Raw genomic sequence first — 12,258 nt, 5'->3', positions numbered from 1 at the left:
TCTATATTAAACAATTTTGTTAATTCAGCTAATGACTAATGGAATCAGTTTACATAATCGTAAACCTTGCATTTTTTGGATCAAGTGTTGTTATAACAATAAATTTTCCGGGTTGAAAAGTAAATTAATTTCCAATAAATAGGATCAATTCGAGTGATTAATTACATTTAGAAATCAAAATGGAACATTAGTTAATAACCTATATTTTAATAGTTCATAAAATCTGCAAAAACGAATACTAGGTTTCTACAACGTAAATACATTTGACGCGCATTGATTCGTGTATATGGTTATTTTTAATTGAATTTATGACTGTGTTAGTGAAAGTAATCATTAAATGGAGGTGGCGGTGGTGTAAAAAGAAAAAGAGTTCGGTACATAAATGCATTCTTTATTGAAAATAACTACGTGTCTACGATGGTTGGTCTTGTAATAAATGAGAACACAGTTTTTAGTTGGAATAACTATGTCATCCATTTCTGAGACAATTAGCTCATGCAACAATTCATACAATGGTGAAGTTGTTCTTTTTATCAAGTATCATCCTTTTTTCTGTTCTTTGTATGTGTAACTATATAACTTTCAAAGTCATTAGATAATGGACATGGAATTTCACATTAATTTTGATATTTGTTCTCTCTACACAAAATATATAACCCACACAGTTATCAAAATGAAGTTAATATGGTCTGAATTTTCTATACATTTTGAAAGACTTCTTTAAATACAACATTTGTCGTTGAAGACAATGGTTTTTTGTCAGAATCATGGATTAAAATTTTTAATCCCGATTTGCTCTGAACCCTAGAAACTGCGACATATAATTGACCATGGCTAAAGACTGGTTTTGGCAGATATAATCCAACCGAACACAAAGATTGTCCCTGTGATTTGTTAATTGTCATTGCATAAGATAACATTATAGGAAATTGCCTTCTGATTAGTTTGAATGGCTAAGGAGATTGAGATTGAGACATAGAGATACGTGGAATGTAAACTTCGTTACCCTTTCTGTTTCCACTTATAATCCTTGGTGCTATTACATGTTTTTGCAACCTTGTAATAATTAATCTGCTTCCATTGCACAGTCCCTCTGATTGATTCAAGTTCTTAGCAACATTATAGGAGCTCCGATTTTGAGGGTTATTTGATGACTTGGTAAGCCTGATGTAGTTAATGAATTGATGAATTCTGGAGTAATAACATCATATTCATCGTTTATTGGATTATCTGTCTTATCAATTTTATCTGCACTTAGGTATTCTTGTTCTTGTCCTGCAAAATAGTCATTGTATTAGTTACTGCATATATAATTCATATTCAATATCTAACATATGTGACTAAGAGTATCCTAATAATTACCTGGAATTAAAGATAATATGTATTTGTTGATTTCTTCTACTGTTTCTATTCTACTGGCCAGTATAGCTCTGCTTTGCAGGAAATTATCATTTGTATAGTTCTCCAATAGATTAGGATATGTGCTTAATACAATAGCTTCAATTGGATCCTTAAAATTAGAGATCAAAAATTCTGGTGGTATTTCGATATCCACAACACCATCATTGGGTTCGCATAACATACCATCACCAAGTTTTACAATCCAATCAGAGAATTCCTGAATTTCGGATGTTGAACTGCTTTGTAAACCTGGTTGTAGAAGTCTCATGTTCTTTGTCAATGTCAAAACTTGACAATGCTGCCATAGGTATGAAGCATTGATTGTTGCATGTACAATGTTTGATCTAGTACCTCTAGGAATGACAGGTAATATTTGTCTGAAATCACCTCCAAAAACTATTACCTTCCCTCCAAATACTAAATTTGGTTTCATTTTGTCTTTCATTATGTCATTTAAGGTTCTGTCTAGAGTTTCGAAACAGAATTTGTGTGTCATTGGTGCTTCATCCCAAATGATAAGGTCAGCTAATTTTAGTAGCTCTGCAGCTTCAGAACCCTGTTCTATGTTACAAATTGAGTTTTTCATGGTTGGAATTGAGATTCTGAACTTTGAATGTGTTGTCCTTCCTCCTGGTAACAATAAAGATGCTATACCACTTGATGCAATAGTTAATACAATTTTTCTCTTAGATCTCAATGCTGAAGAAAGAGTTCTCCACATGAAAGTCTTTCTTGTACCCCCAAAGCCATATAGAAAGAACATTCCTCCCACATTTTTAATAACAGCTTCAGTAACTTTTTGAAATATGTCCTTTTGTTCCCCTACAATTGTAATTCAGATATTAATTATTCAGAACAAAAAATCTACTCATGAATTTTTAATTATGTTATACTTGTCATGCGATCATAATTTTCCTGAAATACATTTGCTTCAGTGACAGGATTGTAGTCAAGTTCTGAGTACACCAATTTGTTCCCACATTGAGCTATAATATAACCATCTCGATATGACATTGTTGGGAATTGTTTTAGGCTTCTTCTATTAGTTTGTAGGATCTCTTCAATATGGAATAACGTCAAGTTTCGCAATATATCAGGTGATAATTGCAGTTCTACATTTACATACAGTGACTTAAGTCTATATTTTTCTTAATTTAGTAACTTATTTCTCTTATAAGTTTAGAAATTTAAGTGAAACGTACCTGGATTACCAGCTTTTATTCTTTCCCTATATAATATGTCATCAGATAACCACTTCCAAGTTTTTTCCCATAGATCTAGTGGTTTGTTAACACTATTGGACAATAGCATTGTCACGAAAAGTTTCCTTAGATAATTTCCACTGCCCCAATCTTTGGCTTCTTTGATTGCTTCTACATATTCCTTATCATCTGCTAAAAATCCCAAAGATTCACATGCTTCTCTAAAGGTTGAATACAATATATTGTCCATCGTCCTGATATGTTCATAAGATAAAGGGCCTTTGACAACAGTTAGCATCCTCCTTAGATAGTATAATTCCCTTGTTGATGGTGGAACCCAAATAAGTCTTCCAATTGTGTTCCCTATTTTCCTGGGTTTCCAACATCTGTCTCTCTTGACATAGACAAATTTTGACACAATCTCTGGGTATGTCAAAGTTCTTGCCAATTCATACTTTTTATTACATTCCATCCAACTTGTGAACATTGATTCTGCGACAATTGCTTTTCCTATGACTTCGTCAATAAACTAATCATCTTTAAAGTACACTGATTGTTCTCCGGGAAGATGGAAAAATAATCGTTCAACAGCTGGATTCCTGCCATGAATAGGAAATGAAAATATTCTCCAACAGGCCTCAGATGGTGATATATATCTACAATCAAGATATTGTTTAATTTCATCTCCTGACTGGTCATGAAGAGAAGATCCATTGGTATTATTAACTATAGCAGCTGTAATTATGTCATAACCCTTGTTGATGTATTTGAATAAGTACTTAATTGAAGTACTTTTGTTGCACCATTCAACATTTATATGACCTTCATATTTAAGTAACAATTTAGGATTATATGGAACCACAAATCGATTGTCTAAAGAAACATGATTCTTGACCACACAGACTCCATTGTCTCTTCTTCGATATTGTGGAAATCCATCTTCTGAAATAATTGTACTATTCTGAAATTTTTTTAGGATAAAACCGTGAGCATTTACCATTCTTCATGGAAGGAAGGGATTTATTTACTACTCCATAAGGACCATGAATCATATGATCCTTCACACATTGATGTAGTTTTGGATTTTCAATTGGGCACGGAATTTTAGCTGATATTACTTTATCAATATCATCAGCGATTGGATATTTGTCATTTTGGTGCAAAAAAAAGAAGCAGATGAGCATGAGGTAGACCACGCTTTTGGAATTCAATAGTATACATGTCTGCATTGTAAATTCATTCCATTAGTATATCAAAGAACAAAAAAAAATTTAGGTTATCAAATAATAGGAAAAAAAGAATAGACATCCAATGACCCTGCCCAACAAATGATTCTTCATAAGATCTGCTAGAAGATGATCAAATTTGATTCGGAAAACCCTTGCAACCAAGTCTGGTCTATCAGATGCAGATAAATTTTTATGTGATAAAATTCTGTGTATTTCAGGCCACTTCGGATTGCATGTAAAAGTAACAAACAAATCTGGAAAACCAGCATGACTGCAAATTGTCATTCCATCAAAATAAAGTTGTTCCATAAATCGTGTCCCACCAACAAAAGTAGAAGGTAGTACAACTCTTTTGCCTTTTGTAGATCCTTCTTCTTGGGTACTTGATTTCGATTGGAAGAGGTTATCGTACTTGTCCACCCTAAGCTTGGACTGATCGTTTCTTATGAATGATAACCTTTTAGACTCTAGCATAGTATATCCATCAACAACAAATTGTTGGAACAATCGCCTAGATCTTAGTAGTGTCTGTGCTTGTAATTCTCTACTCTGAATTCGGAAGAAAAACCATTCCCTTATTGTCAAGCGATTTCTCTTCATGTTTTTTTAAGTACTTGTGACTCGATGATTAACATCATGCCTATAACCATCTTCCCCATATTGGAATAGTAAAATTCTCTGCAATTTTACACTTCTATTTTCCATTATGATATCTCTTAGGGAAGCACTATCAACGTCACCAACTATTAGTGCTGCTACTCAGAAACGGTAAGTATATTATATAACCTTCCATCCTTATTCCTATCAGCAATTAGCCTTAATTTAAGGTCATGGAAAGGTTGTTCTCTGTAACAGTCTCTAGCAAGTCGAAATGATTTGGCATGAACATTATATTCATCTAACATTTTTGTTAATTTGTTTACAATATCTACATCAATTTTGTTGTCATTGCTGAAAATTAATAGAATCTTAATTAATACACCATCCAAATATCAAATTGGTAATTTAAAGAAACTTTAGCTTCACGTACCTTAAGGATTGGATTCTGTTGTGTGTTTCATTTTCAGTATCATAAATATATAGTTGGGTAAACTTAGGAATTTGTCCTGCAGGCGGGAGCAAACTACCTATTCTATGACAAGCTTGGCCTTGGATCCTTAGGTTGGGTGGACCATGACCATTGTTATAGCTGTTATCAACTTTGGCACCTGGTGATGTAAAAGCAAACATCATATTATATGTACGAATATGTTGTTGGAAATTTTTTCCTTCTCTGCTGTTGGAATCAAACAATAATTGCTTCAAAACAGTAGGAGCATCCTTCAATAGAGGTAACTACACTTTTCCATTTCCACAACACAAATTAAACTTTGGAATTGCAGAATGTTTATGCTTGTCTATCCTTTCTTCATACCACATTATGCTTTGCAATAGGGGCACGTGTAAATTGGGTCACCTATATCTGCATAGGAAGTGAATGTGTATTGTTTATTTAGTAAATATTTATAAAAAAAACAAAATATAGTCAAGTAAGGATATAATTAGTAGTATCTTATCTTTCGTCTAATTGTATGGAATAGTCAGAGTCCGAAGTTGTATATGTTTTTTGCTTTGGATGTTGTTGACTTTTTCGCATTTTAACCATTTGTTCAATTGTGATAATATAAAGTAGTAAGAATTAATGAATATTCAAATTTGCTAGTATATAAATTAATTAATACCTTGGCCATTGTCTGCAGTATCTGCATTACTACTAACTTGACTTATTTGTTGAGCCATATGAAAATGAGATGCAGTTAAGGAAGACTGTTCACAACTACTACTCTTATTCAATGAGCATTGATTATCTTTTTCCTGCTCTGAAATAACCATCTCAAACCTAGGCAATAGATTTTGTCGATGAGAAGCATTACTATCTGGAACTGCATGTGTATTTTTATGACATTGTACTCTTCCAGAATTGTTAAGTCTTCCTCCAGGAAAACATTGATATGTAACATCAAACAGTGAAGTACACAATGTTCTACCTGAGATATTACAGTACAATTATATTAGTTTACCTGAGATCCACCAAAGTAAACACCACGCTTTTTGACTCTACAGTTTTAAACTGAGGCTTGATTCTAACATTCTCAACGACACCAATCAAATCTCAATGACAAAATATATAAAATAGGGTTAGTATGACTATCATACGCAAATTTGTTGAAAAAAAAAACAGTTATTATATTTCTCATACCTATCAGCAAGTCAGGAATAAAATTGCCACTAACAATATCTTTTATACTTTTAAAGGTGTAAGCCTTCATTGGGAGTTTAGCAATAGCTTGCAACTTCATGGATGTAGCACCAATAAACAGTAACTTGTAAGGATGCTCATATACCCTGTACTGCCCTTCATTTTTTAGTATCTTGAAATTGTGCATGATATATGTTTCTCCCTCAATTAACTTGCTATCCCATAAATCAAACTCTTCCCTGCGAACAATGCAATGTATTTTGTTCGCCTACAATAAATAATCAACATAACAAATTAAAATACATAAGACATCAAAAAATTAAAAGGTTTACTGAAGAAATACTTACATTTTCATCCATCAGAATCATCTCCAACTGAAGAGTAGAATCACGGGACTGAACATACCAATGATCAACAACTCTAACTGCCAGCTTTAGAGTTTCCCTCTTACCATCAATATCTTTAATCATATCCAGCTTCTTCGCCATTGCACTTCGTAAAATACACCATAAAATTGGAAACAAACATCAGTCAAATTTGCTGATGTAGCCTTGGTAAATAGCAACCATTAACTACAGAATAAAAATATGAAAATACTTAAAAGCAAAACGGAAACAATGAACAGTAAATAAAATGGATATGCAAGAACAGAAATATAAACTGGAATAAGAAAAACAAACATAAGTAAAAATAAAACAAAATCAAAAACCACAAAAGAACTATAGCAACCATTAACTACAGAATAAAAATATGAAACTAATTAAAAGCAAAATGGAAACAATGAACAATATATAAAATGGATATGCAAGAACAGAAATATAAACTGGAGTAAGTATGATGAACAAAAAAAATTACAACAAAAAACAGCCTCTGAACACAGAACATAGAAAAGGTCTTCGATATTTATCACGTAAAGTTCCTTACAAATATCATTCTATCATTACCCATAAACATTGAACAAAGAAAATACACAAAAATACCTGGAGTAACGTTAAAAAACGAAAGGAGGAAAGAACTGCAACAAAAACAACAAAGCATCTTCCATATTTATCACGTAAACTTCTTTCCAAATATCATTCTATCATTACCATAAACACTGCAACACAGAAAAAATACAGAAATACCTGGAGTAAGGATAAAGGACGGAAGGAAGAAAGAACTGGAAAACAACAAACAAAAAATAATTACACAACTTCTTCCATATTTATGTACTAAACTTCCTTCTAGAGCAAGCTTCTGCATTCAAACCAAACCTCTGCGTCGATTGGAAATGAAAGGTGGTCAAATCAGTTTCAGATGCATTTAAAACTTTGCAAAATTACGAAATACCCAAACACAAATACACTACGGAGCAGAAAACAAGGACAAAAAAGTCATTACGTCTTCAGCTGCTTCAACCATTCCTAAAGGGTACCAAAATGACCAAAAAACCTATTTATTGGACACGTGTCAGCTAATCAGATAGGGGTTTAAGGGTAATATCCCTAGTAGTTTATTTTCTTAGTTTTTAAGTAGATATATATATATATATATATATAATTCTCAAAGATAGATATTTAAAAGATGATGATTTTTTTTTATACACTTAAAGGTTAGGGATGGCAACGGGATAGAGCAGGGACGGGTTTCGCAATCTCATACTCATTCCCGTAAAGGAAATTCATCCTCATCTCCATACCCAAACCCAACGGGTTTGTCACATCCCCATCCCCACCGGATAACGGGTATAATCTCGTACTCATACTTGTACTCGTTTTCTAACTACTTTAATGTTAATTTTTATAAAAGGAAAAAAAATTACAGTAAATGAAACAAAATATTATCAAATATTCAATATTAGGAGGATGATTGTTTCTTCCATATCAAATACTTTGAAATAAATTATAATTTTTTACATTTTAAATTAGAATACCAAATAAAATTTTATGAGAACCAAAACATTTAATAAATTTGCCAACTACAAACATTAATGAAACTTAGTATATAAAATTGAAAAATATTTAAAAAAATATAAAAGAAAAAAAATATTCAAATTAAAATATATTTTAAATGTTTGTTTACTTCAATTTTTTAAATTCTAATGAATCTCTTCTTTATACACTAATAAAAGTTATAATACATCACTTGATCAAAATGATACAAAGAACAAATAATAAACATAATAATAAAATTTTGACATAGATTTTGTATCTTTTGAACTCCAATGTATGTTGGATAGTGAAAAAAAAATATTCATGACAATTACATTGAATTTTTATATTATAGTAAATAAAAGTTATTTATATAATTAAAGTGAAAAAAATTACAATATGATTGATAATGAGTTAGAAAATAAAAAATAATTAGATAGAATATATCAAAATATTATTCTAGATGATGAAAATAACAATAAATAAAAATATTAAAAAGTTAACAAATGTGCGTCTTAGAAATAATTTGAGAGACTGTTGAAAGAAATCGCACAAGAAAATCAAATGTATAATAAGATGAAAAATACCTAAGAGATCTAAGAAAATTTTTGAAATATTAACATACATACTCAATGGTTGAAAAATAACGAAAATTATTTTAACGAAACCAAAAAGTTCTTCAAATTAAAAAAAATCAATAATAATAAGTAAAGAATTTTTTTTATATTACCTTCAATTGAGAGTATTAAACATTCTCATGTGAAAGGAAAATATATAATAAATAAAAATATTAAAAAATAATAGAAATATTCAAATGTGAGGCATAAATTGTTTTTATTGACATACATCATTTTAACATTATTACATGAAGGTTATTATAAGATGAAAAATATATTGCATATGCGAATGAATTTCATGACAAACCAACTAATTAGAAGAAATAAAAAATAGAAAGTATATATATATATATATATATATATATGATTACTTAATTATTTTTGAATATTTTAATAATTTAAACCGGAATAGAGACATGACAGGGATATGTACATCCCCGTACCTATCTCTATACCCAATTGAAAAAGTCGGGGATTCCCCATACCCAGTCAATACGGGGATTTTCCGTCAAAACGGGGACGGGTTCAGGTAATACCCACGGGACGAGTTTATGGATACATATTACTAAATTTAAAATTCGAAATATATGATAATAAAGTCTGAATTTGAAATTCAAAATTGCAAAAAACTATAATAATATAGTAACAAAACATTTTTTAAGTTGGAGGACTAAATTAGGTTAAAGTTTTAAACATGGACTAGTGTAATCATTATTTTTTTTTATTTCTAAACACTATTAAATATAAGGTAATCATTATTTTTGAATTTCTAAACCACTTTTTCAAATTTTAAAATAAATATTAACATAATTAAAATACTAATAAATGATGCACACATATTTATTAAAATTATTCAAGAAATTTGTTTGATCTTCTCATTTCTTCTGTTGGATTTAGGTTTAGGGAGTGATTATGTCGATACTTTATAATTTTAAATGTCATTTTTTTTCATATTTACTATTTATTTATTGATTGATTCATCCATTTATTGGTTATTTATTATTTATAATTTATATTTATATTTATTTGTACTTACTGTTTCAACTTTTTGAACAACTTTTTAAATTATAAATCTTCCGTTCATTATTCAATCACACAAGGAATATTGTATGTTTATTTTAAATTTTAAAATTATATTTTAAATAAATAAGATAATTTAAATAATTATAAATCACTTACACATATATTTATTAAATTTAATGTTATCTACATAATATAAATTTTTAAACTTTCAAACTATAAAAGTCGTCATTTGTAAATTTTAATATCAATATCAAAATCAAAATAAGAATCATATACAAAATCAGAATTATATTGAATTTAAATATGCAAATCTATATAACATTCACACACACAAATCCAAATTTATTAGTTTATAATTTTTGCACTAAGGATTCATTTGCTACATAGTGAATTGGTAATATTATTCATATATTCATACCATATTATAAATAAGTATATTAAAAACAAGAAATCTTACAATATTTTATTTCAACTTTCTAAAATGATGTTATAATGCATTTTTTTAATAAAGTGTTTTTTAGAAATAAATTTTAAAATTAGTTCATTGAAAATCAAGATGTTCTATGCTTTTTTAATTTAGAGAGTGATAAATCTCTTTTAGTATATAAAATAATAGTTTCTATTTAAAATTTGAAATCCTAAAAGAGCGTAAACAAAACTAAATTTAACATTTAAAATATAAGACATATATAAAAATATAAAATATTTTTAATAAATATTTTTAATGTGTCTTATAAAAAATATGAAAATTCAAAACTTCAAAAGATTTGATCATTCATAAAGATATAATAATTATTATAAAATATAATAATATTTAATAACAATGTAATCATGTAAAAAATAAAATTTATAAATTTTGTAAACTTTTAAAGATATGGAAATACATTTCAATTTCAATTTTATTTCAATTTTATTTCAAACTTTTGTAATAAAGTTTGAATTTTAAATTTGAAATTTAAAAAGTCTATAAAAATATCCTACTTATGTTTGAATTTGAAATTCAAAATCAAAAAAAAAATTATAAAAGAATGAAATCTTTTTAATGGATATTTTAATGCCTCTTAACTACTCTTGGATATTTTTAATCTATGAGATAAGTTCGTATTTAAGATATGAACAACTCTAGAGATGAAAAAATTAAAAAAACTTTGATGGTTCTTAATAATATAATATGTTATAATTCATAATAATATTCAACAATATTGTAATAATATATTAGTACTAATACAGTAATAATAGTAATACTAATTAAAATATGGTTTAAAATAATAAATAATTGAATAATGATATTTTTACTAAACTAAAAATAAATAATTATTGTATTTAATGTAATTGTATTTTCAACTAAAATCAAATATTAAGCTATTTATGCTATTTATAATTTGTTATTTCAAAATAAAATTTATAAATAATATTATATTCTTCGTTTTTCAGTCTCCATGTTCATTGTAGATCATCTTTTTAAATAAGTTCTTTTTTACTACTTTCTCCCTAAGCATTTGGAAGTTTTCACAAAGGGTGATATGATAAATTGTTCTACTACTTTTTCAGAGTTGTTGATCGACTTTTGAAATTTTAATTCATCAAAAATTAAATATTTTTTAATTTTTTTGAACAATTGTCACATATATTTCACCTTTCAGAAAAACTTAAACATTAATTTAAAAAATAATTTTGACAAAACATTGTTTATAGGAAAAAAACATTGGTTACAAAATGTAACACCCCATTTAATTTATAAGCGAAATTAAATGTAGCGTCGCATAAATATAACATACAAGCGCAGTCCGGGAGTTTGAAACTCAACTCCTTACAACCCATGGCACACCATGATGCCCAAGAGAAAACTGGATAAAGAGTTAACTAAAAGTATATAAATCTAAAACCAACAATTACGTGGGTCACAGCCCTAGATAAACTCGTACGGAAATATAAACTAGTCCACGCGGACTATGCAGCGGAATCTCCACCCCCTGTTGCCTACGGGTGTTCCTCGCATCTGCTCACACTAACAAGTTGATGATCATCGCAAAAGAGAATACCACACAGCAGATCACACAACAAAGAAAGTAGGGTAAGCTAGAGCATAAAATCATTTCATCAATGAAGTCAGATACATATTCACAGTCCATCATACATACGTCACACAAGCATGGTACGACCTTCCAAACAATACACTACGACTCGAATCGACTCATCCGGATACATATAACTTGGTCAGATTCATTAGATGCTTGCACTTGTGGTGGAAACCTCTGCTCACCCCCGAGCTATGTGTTACAAGTGTTATAATGAATCAATTTTCCCTCACCACAAGGTTAGCCCTTAATGAATTTTGGGCCTCCTGCTACTCTCACCACAAGAGTTAGTCCGCTCTAGGTGAGACTAACTGACCCCTTAGAGTGTCAGGATGCAACCTTACCTTGAATCCTTACCTAGTTATACAGATGGGGCACCACCATGGACGCCCACTAACAGGGGCCATGGAATTACATCCGGACCACTGAAGCGCGATCCTGAAAGTCTCACCTAGAGACTCCAAGGAATTATGCACTGACACATATCAACCATATTCACACAGCCAAAGAATATTCACCATGCATAGATATACATTAATTGTACCAACCTTTAAAGCCA

At 29.6% G+C, this 12,258-nt stretch overlaps 1 pseudogene; it reads right to left on the bottom strand.

Moving 5' to 3' along the window:
- Nucleotides 1-698: 698 nt before the first annotated feature.
- On the bottom strand, nt 699-6,559 carry LOC114190902 (uncharacterized; annotated as a pseudogene).
- Between the last annotated feature and the right edge of the window lie 5,699 nt (nt 6,560-12,258).

The sequence above is a fragment of the Vigna unguiculata genome, chromosome 10, assembly GCF_037176805.1.
Source record: "Vigna unguiculata cultivar grain cowpea cultivar isolate G323 ecotype 2 chromosome 10, ASM3717680v1, whole genome shotgun sequence".
Classification (NCBI taxonomy): domain Eukaryota; kingdom Viridiplantae; phylum Streptophyta; class Magnoliopsida; order Fabales; family Fabaceae; genus Vigna; species Vigna unguiculata.
This window is presented reverse-complemented; position numbering and strand designations above follow the sequence as displayed.